We start from the raw sequence: 19,064 nt of genomic DNA, 5'->3' as shown, positions 1-19,064 counted from the left end.
AACACAAAACTTCCCTGTCCCTTCATGCCTTGTGTAGATATCTTATTTATCAACCTCTAGGCACTACATTAAAAAACAAAACAAAACTTCCCTCCAGAATGAGTGGAATTTGCACAGTGCTTAGAATTACCAAGGAAAGTCTCCCTAACTACTGACCTCTCACACTCCATATTGGAATTTGTGGAGTCTCCAGCTAAAATGTGAACATTCCTGACACATTAACCTCAAATCTCTTAGTTGTTAACACCTCAGCTCCAGTGTGTTTGACGAATGGAGATTTATCAGTGCCTAAAAAGGCTCTGAGGAGATGAGAAAGACTCCTAATGAGAAGGAAGGAGAGACAGAGAAGGAAAAGTGACCCCGAAAATACCTCACGGTGGGAGCCAAGGAAGTAAGAAGAACCCAGAACAAAGTTAGCCCACAGGAGGGACTGCCTGGTGTAGGGTGAACCCCCATCCTAATCTTAAGACAATACCAGCTGACCTGTCAGAAGGCCTGGCCTTCATAGAGTGAGTTCACACATGATACGTTTTGCCTTCATGACCAGCCACATAAACTCCACCTTATCTACCCTCCTTCACCCAGGTCCCTCCATCCCCTTTTGTTTTTCTTCTTATTTTTTTTTTTAATGCATAGGCTTTCTTTCCTTTCATAGCCTACTTCAGTATGCCACAAAGTGGGACTGGTCCAGATCAGTCAACCGGAAGGAAGAAGGGTAGGTAGCAAAAAGCTTAGGTTCTGGTGAGAGACTGAGAGAAATAAAAGCAAGAGCAAGCATTTATTGTTGGAGCTCACGGGAAAAGAGAAGCAGCTAACTCTCAAAGGTGGCATTTGGTTGAAGAGCTGTTTCTTTTTTAGTAAGTTTTCAAGATGTTATCAAAGAGCGGAGGATCGATCCCGTCTGATCACCTGCCTACAGCCCATCTTCAGGGTCTGGTCTCAGTTCCTTGCCTGATTCCCTCTGGCTTCTTCTTGAAGACAGTGACAAATGAGTGGCTCCTGCGTGTTTCACAACATTTTGGCTCTTCTGGAAATCCTTAGGCAAGAGGCCAGCTTTGTGATGTCATCAGCGAACAAGTCGAGGCCGTGGTGCACATGCCCTGTGGTGGCCACGTGGAACCCCCCCAGTGTGTGTGCTGTGCTCACAGGCACTTCATGGTACTTGGACTGTCACCAAAACACACAACCTGACAGAACCGGTCTTCTCTGCCAGCACTTTCCTGCTCTACAGTGAGTTTTCTCTCATGTTTCAGTGTCCTTAGGAGGAGGTCGAAGGAGTACCTTCCCCAGGTACCTGTTCCTCCATCTCCCAGTGCTTCAATAGATGTGTCTCCTAGAGATCCCAGTCTGCCTCAAGTCAGAGCAACAGCAGGATGATGGTTTTAGCTGTTTTCAAGAGTCTTTCAAATATGAAACAACAGCCAGGTGCAGAGGTGCACACCCATAATCCCAGCACCTCCAGAGGTTGAGGCAGGAGAGTTGCAAGTTCAAGGCCAGCCTCAGCAACTTAGCAAGGCCCTAAGCAACCCAGCAAGATCTGTCTCAAGAGATAAAAAGGGCTGGGGATGTGGCTCAGTGGTGAAGTGTCCCAGGGTTCAATCCCCAGTACCAAAAACAAATGAAACAATAATCAAAATACTAGTTTTTTTCTCATTGAAGTTAAGTCTCCTTTCTCTTTTCTAAAGGTATCTCACACCTGCAACAGAAGCTGATAGATTCTTTTCTGTAGCATGATTAACAAATATTTTTGGTAGTTGGGACGGGGTGGTGATACCTGAGTTCTCTGCGAGATGATGCTGACACCAAACACATCAGAGCAGGAGGCTGGACTCCAGGTGGCAGATTCTGCAACGTGCTACTTACACATTCTCCATTTAAATTCTCTACACTATTTATTAGGGGTTTTGTTTGTTTTCATCCCATTGGTTTGTTTTTTTGTTTTTTTGTATGTGTGTGTGTGTGTGTGTGTGTGTTTTAATGACATTCAAAAATGCATTGGGTCATCTTAGAGATGTGAAAATACATTCCTTTGGACAAGGTTTGTAAATCTTGGTGCCCATTCCCCACTGGACCTTTGAGTGACCTGCAGAGCATAAATATATCCATGTCCCTCCATGATTTCACCAGGTAACTGATGGCCTGTACCAGTGAAAGTGGAGGAGGAAGGAAAAGGAGCGTCTTTAATGGCTAGACTGCATGTAAATATTAAGGTCAAACATGCATAAATCAAATAATTGTTTCCCTACAGAAGGAATTTTAAATATTTTTCCTGGCCCTACAGACTTCCTCTAACTCATATATTTAGGTAAACAAATTAGGATAAAACATTGGTTTTAATAGCAATCCTACATAAAGTAGAAATTTCACTTTCCTTTTTTAAAATATTTTTAGTTGTAGATGGATACAATACCTTTGTTTTATTTATTTATATTTTATGTGGTGCTGAGGATCGAACCTAGTGCCTCACATGCACCACTCAAGCGCTCTACCACTGAGCCCCAGCCCCAGCCCCTAGAAATTTCACTTTCTAAAAGTAATTTTGAGTATTTCTAATATCCAACATCTTTAATCATGGAAGTGTGTAAGGAGGTCACTTAATATTATTTAATAGTCAGGTAAATTTACATACTTTCAAATTAAAGTTATTATTGTAATTATAAGGCCAGGCTCAGGAGATTCTAAGTCAACTTTTATTCAGATCTTCAGAATGGCTCTTTCTCACTTTCTTATACCTTTGGAGCAATCAGAAGCAATAAAATTAATCTCTAAGAAATGAATCAATCAATGCTCCTTCCTTAATATCACAACTTCCCTATGTCTAACATCTCCTGGAGGGATGAACCATGTTCCACAATTCCTAAATCACTGACACAGAACCACGTTTTCCAGGGATTTCTCAGGGATGCCCACATGTCAGAGAGAACCTGAGAGAGAAAAATCACAAACGCTCATCAAACACAGCTGCTTGGTTGACATCTATTTTATACACTGAGCATCCACGAAGATGTCAACGACAGAACTCCACTCCACTGTAAACAACAACTCTGAAGCTGCTGTGCTCTGCCAAGAGTCAGCCAGAGGGGCAGAGGACAGAGGGAAGCAGTGTTGTACGCTTTTCTTCCTTCCTCAATACCCTCCTGAATCAACTGTAATGGGATTTCTTTAAAAATTATTTTTAGGGCATGAATTTTAATTAAAAAAAAAAGAGAGAAGGGAAAAGAAAAGTCATTTGGAAAGCTGGAGAATGGGGAGAAGACGAACAAAGACACTAACAAAACTGAAGGAACTGAATCCTATGTGAACACAAGGAAAAGGCAAGAGTGACTCAGGATTTGCAGTACCAGGTGCCTATGGAGAAAAATGGTTAAATGTCGATTTAACATTCAGATCGGAGCTGGGGGTTGGGGGTGGAGCACTACCCTGTCACACGGGAGCCTTGGGTTCCATATCGGCGCCTTTCCTGTCACCTTTCCCACCCCCTTTGCAAGAGAACAACCACCTGTCCCCCACCCTAGGAAAAATGCAAAGGTGTATTCTCTGGAGAGGAAAAAAACAGGATCTCCAAGCCACAAGTGTCCCCAACACAGCTGAGGAAAGCCACTGTGCTGAAAGAGGACAATCAGGTGAAAACTGTGTTTCCCTAATGAAGAAAACTACCTGTAACCTAGAATTCTCTCTCTGGATACTCGGGTGCAAGGATAAATTGCAGATGGTCCCTGACTTAGAGGGGTTCAACTCACATTTGTTTGTTTGTTTTAACGTTGTGAGAAAGCGTTGAGACTTCCTTGGGAACTCCACTTTGAATTTTGGATTTTGATCTTCTCCCGGGCTAGTGGCATGTGGTTTGATATTCTCTTGTGACACTGGGCAGGTGCAGCAGCAGCCGTGTGGCCACCGCTTCCAGTCAAGCCACAGTCACCGACACCCTGCAGTGTGCCACTGCTAGGCCATGACATTTGGTAGGTTGGATGTATTCAACGCTTTTTGACTGACAATGTTTTCAACTTACATTGGAATGTGACTCATAATAAGTCGAAGAGCAGCTGTATAGACCTTGCAGACAAGCACAACCTCAAAAAAATTATTTTTTCTTAAAAGTTTATCTTCTATGTCCTCTTTTCCTGGGAGCTATTGAAGAATATGCTCCTCCAAAGCTGGAGAGCACAGCAGGATAAAGACTGTGGCTCAGGCAAGATGAGATCCAAGAGGGAGAGGTAGAGGGCTCCACCAGGATGACTGTAAAGTAGATCCCAGCATGGAGGGAGGTGTGCCGGCATGGGGACAAGTCCAGGCTGGAGCGGGACAAGAGGCTCCAGGAGAAATGTTCCCAGGCAAATAAAATTTTAGGATATCTGATGCATCCAAAATTCTTGAGAAAGACTTAGGCCAATGATGAAGTGTTTGAGAGCGGAAAGCAAACCAAACAGCAATTGCTAAGTTGAAAGAAAACAAAAATCTGTACAGAAAGAAAAAGAAATTGCAGTTTAATATCTGGTTCCACCTTGGGTAGCATGTACATTGTCATAATGTTCTAAATACTGAATACGGATTGCACCAACATTACAATAAAACTACATTGAAAAAGTGGGCGACAGAAAGGGTATGATGGCTGGGGCGAGGTGGTGGGTGAGGAAAAATCCAGGTTTCATCTCCCTAGTGGAAAGGATACCCAAGACTGAAAAATCAAAAGTAGCAATGCAAGCATATGATTCAGAGACAAAGACATAAACACACACACACACACATACTCACACTCACACATACACACACAATCAGACACAAGAAGTGTAAGTAGTTGCCTTGGGAAATGGAAGAGATGGGAACAAGAACCACTGTTTTTGTTTTGTTTTGTTTTGTTTTGCTTTGTTTTCAAAAATAAATCTGGTAGAATTATCTATCTGGTTCTTTGAACTACATGCACATATAACCTTGATAAAATCTTAAGGGGAAAAAAATTAGAAAAGACAACATAAGGAACAGGAGGTATAGACCCCCCCAAAAACCAAATAACACTTCCTTGGTGTTTGTCAATGGCAGGGTCTTCTAGAAGCAAAGATTTCTTTTCCTCTTGCCATTAACTTGGACTGCTTTGCTCTGTGTACAGAAATCATACGATCTGATATTACTCATAATTTTGTAAAAACCTTCCAAATATGTGTTTTTCATTATCATTTGGAGAAAGAAAGGGTAGAAATCAATATGAGTCATGTTTCCAAAATGGCTTAATCATCTTGCTAAAAAAAAAAAAATTGTAATCCAAGATTCCCATTTTTTAAATGGAAATACCTTGATCTCCTTGCCATTTTTCAGTGGTGTTTTTTCTTCTGATTTTTTTTCTCTCCACTGTCCTCCACCCTGTTCCTCCTCCCATCCTCTAACAGCCCCCACCAGCATGCATCATCACACCACTCCTGCAGCAGCAAGACAGAGGGCAGCATTGGTGGCAGCTGGTGAGGAAATTTCTCAGGGTGAGGCCCAAATATGGCGCCCTACATACCACTCTCCTGCAGTGCTGGGAACTGGGAGTAAAATGAAGAAACAGACAGGCATCCAGCATCTTCCCAAAATGAGTTGGAAACTCCCATATTTCCTATTAAATTCAATGCAGAAGAGGAGGTATAAAAGTGTTCCCAGCCTTTCTGCTTCTCCTGTGGATCCCCACAGAAAATCCCCCATCATTTTAATGGTCTACATGAAATGAAAAAAAAGAGAGGAATTTCAGTGTGGCTAAGTAGGGGTAGCACTTCCAGGTGGATAAACCTAGAGGGGATTTCAGAACAGTTTTGGAAACTTCTCTGGGTAAGGAAAGTGAACCAATAGCAAATAGGTAGCAGGTGCCCCAACAGGCAAGTCAGGGGATGAGTCCATTTTTCTCCCATCAGATCAGGAAAACAAAAGTAGGTATAGAAAAAAGAAATGTTTTAAAAACCACAATGTATTAAGTAGATCTAGGAAAGAAATACAATCCCAACCTGAACTAACCTTTTTTGAAAGCCTAATATGTGCCTGGCATTTGTGCAAAAAACATTTGCATCACTGTTTTTCCATATAATCTTATTTAAGAATGCCATACACACTCTAGTGTTGCTCTTCATTATTAGACACACTGTCTATGCCTCTATTTTCTTCTTAGAAGAATGCAGTGCTGTGGCCACTCTACCTTTACCCTGAATAGAGAGAGCATCACTGATGTCACTTGGACCTCACGCATTTTGCATTCCCTGGTGGAGCCAGAAAAAAACAGCTTTCTCCCCCTGCCATAGAATCTCAAATTTCTGAACCAAGGTTGCTGTTTGGAGTAAGCTAGCAACTGTCTTCTCACCTCCCTGTTTCTCTTCTTCCCCATAATATTTCTCATTTACCACCAGGTGGCAATGGGTAAATAATACGCCCAAGCAGGCGAAATTAGAAACAGGCTCAGAAAAACAGCATGTCATTCCCAAGAAAGTGATAAAAATAAAATGTTCACCAGGAGGATATTCTACAAGTTTAAGTTCTTTTAATGCTGGTGGTCATAAAGGCTTCTAGTTCGGAAGGCTTGGCCTCCAGTTTTACTGCTGTCACTTTTTTCAATGTAATCAAGGATAAGTGTCTCCCTGCTTTTCACACTCGATGTGTACAATCGTAATAATGAACACTTGGCAAGTCATGAATATTCGATGAGGCAAATATATAGATATTCTTGTACATTGTTAAGCTCTATATATCTATTAAGTAAAACAGACACAACCCAGAAAAGATAATGAATGCAAATCAAAAGAGACAAAATGGAACTTTGCAAGTTGTCTGTTGTTTTCCTTTTCCGAAGGGCAACTCCCACCACATTCCTATCCAAAGTCTTTCCCAATTTAAAAAAATAAAAAACAGTCTTTTTCTTACTAAGAAACAAATCTCAAAACTTCTAACGGTGTCTTCCCAGTGTTTTGGAATCCTGCTCTCTTTCTGAACATTCGGAGGCACCTGACTTCCTAAAAGGCTCTTCATTCACAGAAGCTGCATTCAAAACCTTGAGTAAATATTCTAGATGCCCCGGATAGCATGAGATCCCAGGATTCCACTCCTCTCTTTTTCACTTGCTTCTGGGAACTTTCATCTCTTTCTTTTTTCCTCAGTCTTTCTGGAACAAAGCCCAACTTAACCACTGCCTTGGTCCCTTTGTGCGGCTGTAAAAGAGTACCTGATACTGAGTAGTTTACATAGAACAGAAATGTACTTCCCACAACTCTGGACGTTAGAAAGAGCAAGATCATGACACTGGCGTGTAGTGAAGATTTTTCTCACTGCATCACCCCATGGCAGAAGGCGGAAGGGCAAAAAAAGGCAAGACAGCAAGAGGGGGCTGAACTCATTTTTATAACAAACCCACTTTCATGAGAATGACATTAATGCATTCACGAGGGCAGAGTCCTCATGACCTAATCACCTCCTAAAAGTCCCACCTTTCAACACTATTGCATTGGAATTAAGTTTTCAATACATGAACTTTGGGGCACACAGCCAAACCATAACACTGCCTCTCTTAAGAAATGCCTTCAAGCCATTCACAATTTTCTAATAAGCACAATTAAGATACCTCACTAACCCCAAATCAACCCAATAACAGTAGCTCTTCTCATTTTGCTCCTATCTGAAACTGACATCTGTCCTTTGTCCAAAGAGTGGCATGTCCAAAGAGTGGCATGTCCACAAAAGGGGTGCCCCACCAAAGATCAAACCTCACAATGGAAAATCACGTGTTCAGTTATAGGAGATGAGTCAGAGTTGCAGAGGGGACCCTCCTTGGAAGAGCAGGGTGAGATCTTTGAAGTCTTGAGTTCACTCCCTCCTCTGAGAAGGGCAGGAAAGAGCAGCCAAGGAAGAGCTGGTTTCCTGGAGGAAAAAAAGGGAGGCCAGGGTAGTAGGACCTCCAAGGAAACCAGAACTTGCTCCAACTCAGGTCTGGGAGTCATCTAGACAGGAGAAAGAGAAAGTGAGACAGAAAAGTCTCTTTCCAGAGAAGTCACATTCCACATGCCAGCCTTAGCAAGAGACCCTTAGTTGAAGAGAGATGGGACTGATCTTTCCTAAGGAATTATTCTGACATGTGCCCTGAAAGAAATCTAAGGATATTCCTTGTTACTTTGTTTCTAGTAGCAAGAATCTAAAGGAAAAAAAAAATAATAAATGCTATCATTAAATCTTTGGCTCCTACCAAGGACAGGGCCACTATCTTAAAAGGTACTAAGGAACTTTATGCGGCTGCTTCCATTTGTCACCATCTTTGGGGTTACTACTAGAATCTATTTGTTGGGGCCAACGTATATTCCACACAATGAAGAATTCCCCCCATCCAGCAAGGACTTTGAGTTTTCCACCAGACATTTGTGTGGGTGAAAAATAACTGAGCCAAGAATTTAACTACACTAAATAGAAACGCAAAACAATCTTTGCACAATTTTAATATGTTATGACTTTTCTAAGAAGGAACAACAAAATAAATTCAGAGACTTTGAAACTTTGTTTAGTTATAATCACGAGTTGTTGATCGTCTCAGAAAAAAAATCATGAAATTGATGACAACCCCACCCACAGTGTTTAAATCAGCAACAAAACTCACCCAAATCTGTCAGCTTTTGGAGCTGTGGCATTCCATTAGTCTACTTATAGGATCAAGCATCTGTTTGCTTCATTATGTCATTTGCTGTGTGTGCCCATTTGTATATCAAAATGAATATTGTTTTTTCATAAATTGGTTTTCTTCACATCTTTATAATACAGTTGGAATATTACCTTGGTTTTCAATCATAGTTTAAGCAAATTACATTATCTGGGAATTTAATTTCAGCAGTGTATGGGGATCATTCCCCAATGTTTTTATAGGAAGGGGAATGTATTAGTCAGCTTCACGTTACCACCACAAAATATCTGAGGCAATTAATTTTGTAAAAAGAAAAGTTTTATTTAGCTTACAGTTTCCAAGTTCTGAAGTCTAAGATCAGGCAGCCCTTTTTGTTTGACCTCTAGTGAAAGCAGGAGATGGTGGCACAGCATGGCAGGCGTGTTGATAGAAGCAAGTGGTCACATGTCAAGCCAGAGCAGAGAGGGGGGTACAGGTGTGGTCCCACAATACCTCTTGAGAGCACTTCCCCAGTGACCTAAGGATCTCCCACCAGGCCCCACCTCCCAAAGTTTCCAACACCCCAAGACCTTGGGGACCGAGCCCTTAACATATGGACCTTAACATATTCAAACCATAACAGAAGCACTGTCCAGAACAACTTTAATTTCAAAGATATGGTAAATGGTGCTAGAAAATGCTCTGACACTATTAAAAACTTAGTTAAATCTATGGGTACCAAAATATAGAAAAATTTCTAAGAGAGATAGCTGAGTAAAGAAATTTTAGAAAAATTTCTACAGCATATACATCTGATATCAGTTACATAAAAACATAGACACACAAGATGTAGGTGACGGAGTCAGAGCAATCTCAGGGGTCATGTGTGGCTAAATAGTACCTCTCAGAAGCTATTGTCAGCATGAAGTCTCACAGAAAATCAAAACTCACCTTGTTGTGAAGCACCCACAGCAAAAGACCAATCTGGAAAGAGATGTTTTATACATGAAAGATCCATTTGTACACAGTCATACAGTGATTTCCCAGATCCCCACAGCCTGGGGGACAAATGACACATCACGATGGCTCTAGGCTCTGGGCTCCCTGCCAGCTTGGTCTGTGGGTCTCTGCAGACCCAGGCCACCATGGGCTCCCACACCCTCGTGCAGCTGTTCAGGGCTCTGCTCCCACAGTTGTTGTGCCGGCCGCTGTTGCTGTCCATCTTGGCCATTGCCGTGCCTGCCTGTGACCTCACCTCACCACCAGTGAACTGCAGCTCCCAGACGCAGAGGAGCGGTCCTACCTCCAAGGAGTCTGCTCTATCCATCAACTCGGGATAGCAAGTCCCTTCGGTGATCATAGGAACCTATTTTCCCACAGGATCCACCCAGTGGGCAGGCATCTTAGGAACCAGAGAGCCTGACAGAGATTCATGGCAGGACCACTGGCCCATGACAGGTCAGACTTCTTCACTCTCTTCACACCTGCATGAGAGTTCTCTGCCTTCCAGGGATCAGAGGGGCAACATCCTGTACTACTTCTTTACTCCTTTATTTTTTTTGAGAAATCTACACCCCAGGATCTCAAGAACCTGGCCATCACTACCAAATTATTCACATGAGTAAGATTCCTCACGTCCTCTTGGATAGGGGAGAGTTGGATGTGGTGATGGAGAGTTTGAGTTCTGGCTTCAGACATCTGCATTTGAAGGTCACCTTTGCCATTACTAGATGAAGAATCTCGAAATGGTTACCTGACCTCTAGAGATTTCAGTTTCCTTATCCATGAAATGGACAGACCATACGGATTCTAATAAGATTAAACTGCAATGTATGTGAAGTTCTCAGCATAGTTCTGGTTCCTGTACGAACTGCAAAATAACCACCAAAGCTCTGTCCCAGGCACACTGGGAAAGGTATGCAGAAGAAACCTGTATTTTATTAGAGCACCATGCATTTTAAAGGCCTGACCTACATCATATATCCACCTCTTTTAAAAAAATTTTTTTTATACCAAGAATTGAACCCAGGGAAGGGTGCTTAGCCACTGAGCCACATCCCCAGATTCTTCACATTTTTTTTTTAGAGAGAGAGAGAATTTTTTAATATTTATTTGTTAGTTTTCAGCGGACACAACATCTTTGTATGTGGTGCTGAGGATCGAACTCGGGCCGCACGTATGCCAGGTGAGCGCGCTACCGCTTGAGCCACATCCCCAGCCCTCTTCACATTAATTTTGAGGCAAGGTCTGGCTAAGCTCCTTAGGGTCTTGCTAAGTTGCTAAGGCTGGTTTTTAACTTTCAATCTTCCTACCTCAGCCTCCTGAGCCACTAAGATTACAGGCGTGTGCCACCCACCTACCTCCGCCTCCTTTCTTTAGGATCGCCTTATCTCAGCAATCCTCTGTGAGAAAGTGAGAATTCTTCTGAAATTATATTGGGTCAATTGTGACTTTTGTTTCTGGGAGTCAAGTAGACAACATTCATGAAATTCCTGCTCTCCATGCTAAAGGGCCTTTAGGAGATCATGAAGTCCTGTCCCTGACTTCAGGTAAGATCCGTCTCCACTCAAAGCCAGCAAAGATCAGAAGACTTGCCTGAGGTCTCACCGCTAGTAAAGGATGGAGATCAAAGCAAGAGGAAATTAGGACTGACCAGTAAAACTAGGACATTTGGTCACTTCTATGGTACTGGAGAGTCCACGGTTCTTGGTGTTGGACTCTCAACTCTAAAGGGCAAAAGGAACTTCTGGAAGATAGTCATGTGTGTTCTCTGCTCTCCCAACAGGCCAGTTACAATTCAGTGCTTCCTAAAGACTTTGTGATAAAGGTGATGATGATTCCAATGCTGACAAGGTGTGTGCCATTTTTCTGTTTTTGTTTTTTTTTTTTTTTAAGTTCTGAGAGTTGCAAAGAGTTAGTGAGGTTTGTATATGAAGCTGGAAAAGTGATAAAGGAAGATGAAAGAAATCCTCACAAGGAAACAGAAGGAGACTGAAGAATTGGGTAAACCTCCAGATTCCCTTCTGGACAAATTCAACCTTTTGACAAAAGGCCAGACCCACAGGGAGGACTGTGGGCGAGACCAGTGGTAGGAAGAGAACTGGAAGGAGCAAAGGAGCAGAGAGATGGTGACCTTTACTTTCAATCCAGCCGAACTCTTGGAGGATACAAAGCAAAACTCACATCACAGAGCAGAAGCACAGAGCTAAACAGAAGGATTAGAAGAGGAGGCAGCAGGAACTACACACATGAAACAGAAGAAAAGACAGGGAAAAAAAAAGGTCAGAATTTAACTGAAATTCCCACCTTTTTTTTTTTTTTTTTTTCTGTCCCCAGGTGACAAGAAGCAGAGGAAAACCAAAAGACTGAGCTGGTGATGGGTAACTGTCCTTGGCATCCTATCCTTCCAAGAAAGTCAAAACTAAACCCAAAGGTGCCACATAATAACTCAGTTATGCAGAAGTCACTGTGGGGAGACAGGGAAAGAGGCCACATCCCATCCCACACCTCTCTGCAAATCATCATCATGTCCCTGTTGAGTGTCCTGAAGACATTTGACAAGTCTCTGCCTGCTCCACTGTCTCCTCCCAACTGCTCTCTTCCAGGCCTTTCTGGGTCCCTGCCTCTCATTCTCTGCTACAAATCCCCTTTCTCAAAGTCTCCCCAGGACACACACCCTACTTTGGACAAACAAAATTCTAATTCACCATCATTGTCTCTAAAACATCTTTCCAGGAGAGCAGAAGTTCATTCCAACACTTTTATTTTCACACTGAGATATGGTTTTTAAAATCAAAATTTTGACTCTGGTCACTAAGATAAAGGGGTTGACTACATTTCCTCACCTCCATGTTTAGTTAGCCAATACACATGTGCGTCCACATCACCTCCATGTCTAGCTAGCCGATCCATGTGTGAGTCCACAAATGAATGTCACTCATCCTTGTCCCTCCCTCCGTGCATGGCTCAAGTTTGAACACTTACTATGTCCTCCATGGAACATTGTCTCTCTGAATCCAGCCTCTGCCCTCTGCTACTTCTTCTTTTATTTGCCCATTGCCACTCAAAATACTCTGCTCAGCACACGGATCCCAAGCTCAAAATTTGCCTGACTCCGGGTTACTAGAGAAGAAAGTCCACACTCTGCAAGCTGGTCCCCACGGCTAACACCAGTCCTCCTTCCTGAGCTTATCTTCCCTCCTCCCTCTCACCTCAGCCCAGCCCATCCAGCCACACTGCACATGGCTCTTGGGCAGACAGCCATTTTCCCACTGTGCACCTATCAAGCTGTTGCCTGCCTGGGCCTGAAATCACCTCTGCCACACAACTGACTCTCACCACCACTGGCACATCCACTGACACCCTGCTTCAAGCCCTCTCCTCATTTTGGCAGAGACAACAGCCTCCTGACTTGTCCCTGTTTTTGCCCTGGCCCTAGCCCCTGCCCCAGCCGTACCTCAGCTACTCTCTAAACACTAATCAGGGTGATCTCATCAAAGGGAAGCCATAAAGTGTACCTTTGATTGGGCCCCCTGTAATTGTTTCCATCCCTCACAGGCCATCCTTAGATTGTCCTGAAAGTCCCTGTATGTACTGTTCCCTGCCGGATTCCTCTTTATTACGGTCTCCCCCTGTTGACTCTCTAGCTCAGATCCTAACTGATACATTATAAATAATGATTGTCCTGCACCTGCTAGACAACTTGTTTAGTATTTTTTTGCATCCAAAGCAGAAAGCCCAAAAGTAAGATGACATCATTGCAAGCCTCTTCCTTCCTTCCTCTCCCAGGCAGACTATCATTCCCGGGATGACTGAATCAAGTTAAGAAAGCTAATTTCTACCTAAGAGTCTACACATTTTTATAATAACAGGAATGTATGAAAATTACCATCGCTTTAACATTCTGTTGATAAATATTCCCATGATGGGCTAAGATTTTATAAACAGAAGTTATCCCTGGAGAGCATAACTGGAATTTGAAGATACAGGTGCAGTAACCAACTTTGCTCACTAGGTGGCTCTCATATTTTATGACCTGTGGCCTGGGTCCCTTCCAAACTCAGGAACAGTTTGGGAAAGGTACATTAACTTCTTACCACATGGTTGTTATCTGTATGTTCAAATATGTGTATGTCAATGTGTATAAACTTAAAGAAGCACATTTCTAGCTAGAACTCATAAATTGCCAGCTAGAAGAAGTCATAAGTTGCCTGTTATGATCCCTTGATGAAAACTTCAAAATTTAAAGGAAATCCAATTTATGTCGATTAAGAGGTCTCCTACTTACTGCAAATTTTTTTTTTCAGATGTTGGCGGGCCTTTATTTTGTTCATTTATTTTATATGCGGTGCTGAGAATCAAACCCAGTGTGTCACACATGCTAGGCAAGTGCTCTACCATGGAGCCACAACCCCAGCTCCCCACATACTTCTTTGATAAGACATACAATACAATATGACTTCTAAGTCACAGGACTCAGAAGTTTAAAAAGTTAAGTACAAGTTATGCCAGGCTTCTCCCCAGCCCCCTGTAGAAGTGAATTTCCCAGAGCTTCTAGCCTAGACTAATAATAAAATCGCATGTTTTTTCAAATTAACCATGCCAGCCTCATTTAGAAGATAAGGCTGATGGTGTATTCAAATAGCTCCTCTTTCACACTAGCTAAACTGAAATCAACTTGAAAACAGTTGATTGCCATTTTCTCTTTGCTCGCTGAAAGCTACCTGATAAACTTTTTGACAAGGACCAAGCTATCACCATGCTTCCAGGGACTCTGGTGTTTAACACTTGTCTCAACTTGTTCTTGTTAAATTTCTGACATGCCCCTGTTCACTGAGACACATCTGTTCTCTTCCTTTCTCTCCCGCCCTCCTATCTGCCCAAGCATTAATGCAGCGTCTTAATTCTTGGTCTCCTCGGGCAGCCAAGCAAATAAGTCAAGGAGGAAGCACAATGATTTCTCATGAGACATTCGTGAGTGTTATCATAAGGAATTAGGAGCCACAGGCCCTTCGCAGGACTGACACCCCCTACCCAGTCTCATTTCACTGTTCCAGAAATCGATGGAAATAATAGGCTGACTGTGAATTGACTTTATTTTGCTTTGCATGTTACCTGGTAAGGATGGCACAAGAGCCTGTTGAGGTAAAGGCTTTATCCAAATGCACGCTTGGATGTGATGCGTACCCCAAGTGAATTCCCATTCAGCGCCCTTTCTCTCACCCATCAGCTTCAGAATCGAGCCCATCCCCTAGGTGTCCCTCCATTCGTCCTCTTTTATGGGGCCCAGACGAGAATGCAGGGCAGGCTCACAGCATCTCCACCACCTTCTTGCCCCTAGAACAAACAGAATGCTCTGGAGAATTTTAATATTGTAGAGATAGGTACATGATTTACAAAAAAAAAAATAAAAGCAGAGAGGAATGTGATATATCCTGAAAGTGTTGGAGTGGTATTTACCTAAGGCCTCATAATATAAATGGATCGGGAGTGATTTCTCTTAGCTCCTTCTTTAGTCTTGTCTTGCCTCTTCTTGAGATTTGAGCTTCATCCAACATCCCATTTAATCCAGGAACAGATGCTAGTCAATGTCCTTCCTCATTCCTTCCACCGACTTTACCATTAATTCCCTCAAAATTACTTTGTAAATGAACCTGTGCTGGACACAAATGAAAAGATTGTATCTTTATGTTGCTCAGTGGTCCTGGGAGCTTTTGCTCAAATACTTCATCATATTTTTACTTGTTTCATACGCTGTAAGGTGGGTATCTTTGATCAACCTCGTTATCAGTTTTTAGTTTTATTAGTTTTCTGTTACTATAACAAAATACCTGACACTGGATGATTTATAAAGAATACAGGGTTTTTTGGCCCATGGTCTGGAAGCTAAAAAGTCCTAGAGCATGGAGCTGGCATCTGCTTGGCCTCTGGTGAGGGTTTCTTGCTGCATCACAACATGGTAGTTTGCATCGCATGGGAAGACAGAGCAAGGGTTCTACCTTGAATCTCTCTTCTGATACAGCCACTAATGCCTTCATAGGGCCTCACTCTAAGGATCACATCTAATCCTGATTGGCTTCCAAAGTCCCCACCTCCAAATACCATTAACATACAAATTTGAGGATTAAATTTCCCACATATGAAGTTTTGAAGGACATGTTCAAACCACAGCATCATCATCTCTCCATCTCATAAATGAGAAAATTGAAGCTTGAAAAAAGTAGGTGGTTTGTCTAATATCACATAGCTATTAATATCACATATTGATATCTAATATCAAATATTGAGACCTTCTAATAGACAACTTTGCTTCAGACATCTCAGAGAAAACCTCAAGGTCTCTATCTCAAGACAGCCCTATTTTATATACAAAGATCCAGCTATCTAAACAATATCAGGTGCCTGACTTTTGGCAAAGTGACATGGAAAAAGAGAGGAACGTTGAGAGGTGGGGGGCCAGGTACACAATTGGTGTCTGCTCACAGTCCCCCTGTGTAGATGCTTCATCAATTCGTGACCATTTGAATTAGCGAAACATCTCCTCTGAAAATGAAAGTAGCTTCTAGAAGAATGAAGCATGCCTGATAAATCCTGGGTGTCACCAGATACAACAATTCAAGTGTAGAACATTTAACCATAGATCAAGAGGTCTTTAAAAAATAAGGTGTTCTTCATACAGTGAATGAAAATGAATCATACATTTGGAGCCTGGATCAACACACTGCGTGACTAAATCTCACACCCACAATGAAAGAACTTAAAACACGAAATGCATTTTGGGTGACTCCATACCAAATCCATGGTGTTTTAAGTCAGGATACTTGTTACTTGTAAGGGGTTGAACGGGAGTAGTAAAATAAAATAGGGGTTCCCCAATACCCGTGCTTCTTGATATCCTGAGTATGGGTTAGGGTTGGGTAGGGGTTAGGGATGCAGGCCAAGCAGTCACACAGAACTGGGTTCAAATCCTTGGTCTGCAACTGGGTGATTTTGAACAATTAATTTAGGCTCCCTGTGCCTCCGATTTTTCCATCTATAAAGTGGACTAATAATACCTTCCTCAAAGGGTTGGTGTGAGAAATAAGTGAAATAATGCATGTAAAGTGCCTGGCAGCCTGCGTAGGTGCTGTAATAAACGGTGACTATTATTATCCCCACCCCATGCCTGAGAGCAAACCAGGATCAGAGAAGAGATAGAGCACGGGTGAGAGGGAAAGGGAAGGAGGAAGTAGGCTTATGATCAAAGTTGTGCAGAATTCACCAGAAAGCTGCACAGGAGGGAGCTGTTTCTTCCCCTCCCTCTGCCCACACAGTCTCCTGAATCTTGTTGCCTACAAGTGTAGGCTGGTCCCATGCAGCCCACAAAGTAGTTTTGGTCCCATCCATACCGGCCCTTGCCAGGAGACCTGACATTCATCTGATAAATTAATTTGTACTAATGGCCTCCTAATGGTTACCAGCCATTCGCTGGGTTAGCCTCCTGGTGACATGCGTTGCCTTTCAGCCAAGCCTTATGGACATTCAAGACCTGGATCTAGGCTGGTGTGATTTTACGTTACCCCAGGTCAGAAAGGAGACAGGGTGGGAGGGAAGTAGGGAACAATATAAACAAGTTAGCCAGAAAGGTCCAGGCTGCAGGGACAAGTCAGGGCCCGGGAAGTCCCAGGTGTAGAGATTCTGTAGGTTTCCTTCCTGGATGAAGAATGGACAACAATGCCAGGCATGTTGGGTTCTTTCTAAGGAAGAAGGAAAGATCTCCTGTCGGCTAGGAGTGAGCTCATGGCTTCTAGGATATCAGAGGAGAGGATGGATTTTCGGTTTCGACTTTGAATTGTTAAATGATGTCTTAGAATATTCATACAGGGGATACTGCTCAATACAAAGAGGAGTAAACAACATTAGTTTGCAGTGAGATAGATCTTGGGATGACAAGCTTAAAAGAAAAAGCTGAATTCCAGAGACTACACAAAATTCTGGAAAAGGCCACACTTATTGATACTACAGATGCCTGAGGCCAGAAGTGGAACTGATTCAAAGGGGAGTGAGGAAATGTTTCCAGAGGGTGGAAGCATTCTCCATCTGACAGAGAGGGGCAGACAAAGGACACATGCTTTTTTCAGAGTCCACTGACCTATACACATGGGGTGGTGCAATTTATTTTATGCATGTTATCCCTTAATAAAGTTGATTTTAAAGGGAAAAATATGATGTCTTACTCATCTAGGTCGTTCTGCTCCTGGAGTAAGCTGGGAAACCAGCACAGCTGCACTGGGTCCTGGTCTCCATTATTCTCCTAGTAAAGCAGCGTTGCTCAGTATTCAACAAGTAATGGGACACTTTCTCATCTCCTGATCATGACAGTTACTCTATGAGGTGAGCATGATTCATCCCATTTTATAAGTAAGGAAACTGAGGCACAGGATGGCTAAGAGAACCAGCCTAAGTCTTCTGAGTCAGAATGCTGCTATCTTTCCCTTATTCAGGACCACCCCTGGTCTTAGAGATCACACGGATCTAGGGAAACTGAAGCCAGAGAGTACAAGTAACTTGAAGCAGTTGTGCTATTAGTCAAGATAGTCTAAAATCAAAGGTCTGCCTCCTCTCCCATGTGTAAGGAAGAAGTATTCAATTAGGATCCTCCTGAATGAAGATAGAAGGACATTCATTTCCCATAGTGAGACTTTCAGAACAGCAGAGAGGATCTATCTTAAAACACAAGCAAGCCTCCTTTCCAGGGATGCAGACTCCGCCTCTCAGAGCATGGTGCCGGCCCCCCACCCCCTGAGTCCCAAGGGTCTTCTAACTTTAACAAACTACAGCAACAAGCACATGCATTACCTCATCACCGTCTGGCTTATTTCCTAGAAGCGATTGTCCAAAGCTTGCTCCATTTCCCCCCTGCTGTTGGCTTTGCACCCTTGGCCCATTCCTCCTGCCTGAAATCACACAGCTCTGACCCCAGAGAGCCAGAAGGAGCCTCCTCCTCCTCCTTCTCAAAGTCCTTAAGTCAGGGAAGAGGCCCCCCGTGGCCAGCAATGCACATCATGTGGCCATCCAAAGATAGTTTAAAAGCAGGTATGAGCGTGGGAGTGAAGGGAAGAGGGAGGGATGATATATGGTGGTCATGATGATGTGCACACAGGGAAAAGTCCCAGGAGGAACCACAAGAAATAGCAGATGGTGGCTGACAAGAGGGACAGACACCAGAGGGTGGGAAGAGGGAGAGTTCTACTTCCCATTTAGTTTCTTTCTGTTCAACGTGAATTTTCTAACCAATATACATGAATTGCACTTATTTATTTGTGCCAATAAGAATTGGCTAGCCCAAATTATGGGCCATATGCATCCTATACATAATCTGTATTTTTAAAAAGGAAGAAAATTGGAAACATTAATTCTTAAACATAAAATAAGCATCTATAATTTATCACCTCCCTTCCTTCACAGTGACCAAAACATGCATTAGTTT

General features: G+C 42.8%; 1 long non-coding RNA gene across 1 annotated transcript; it reads right to left on the bottom strand.

Moving 5' to 3' along the window:
• Nucleotides 1-8,917: 8,917 nt before the first annotated feature.
• On the bottom strand, nt 8,918-15,976 carry LOC124086097 (uncharacterized). Its single transcript, XR_006849708.2, has 3 exons — nt 15,056-15,976; nt 14,711-14,932; nt 8,918-9,580 (listed from the first exon to the last, which is right to left on the bottom strand). It is a non-coding gene; the product is annotated as an uncharacterized LOC124086097 (long non-coding RNA).
• Between the last annotated feature and the right edge of the window lie 3,088 nt (nt 15,977-19,064).

The sequence above is a fragment of the Marmota monax genome, unplaced genomic scaffold (genome assembly GCF_021218885.2).
Source record: "Marmota monax isolate L192 unplaced genomic scaffold, Marmota_monax_Labrador192_F-V1.1 WCK01_AAM20220418_F8-fsc00122, whole genome shotgun sequence".
Classification (NCBI taxonomy): domain Eukaryota; kingdom Metazoa; phylum Chordata; class Mammalia; order Rodentia; family Sciuridae; genus Marmota; species Marmota monax.
The sequence above is the reverse complement of the archived record's forward strand: the minus strand, read 5'-3'. Positions and strand labels throughout refer to the sequence as shown.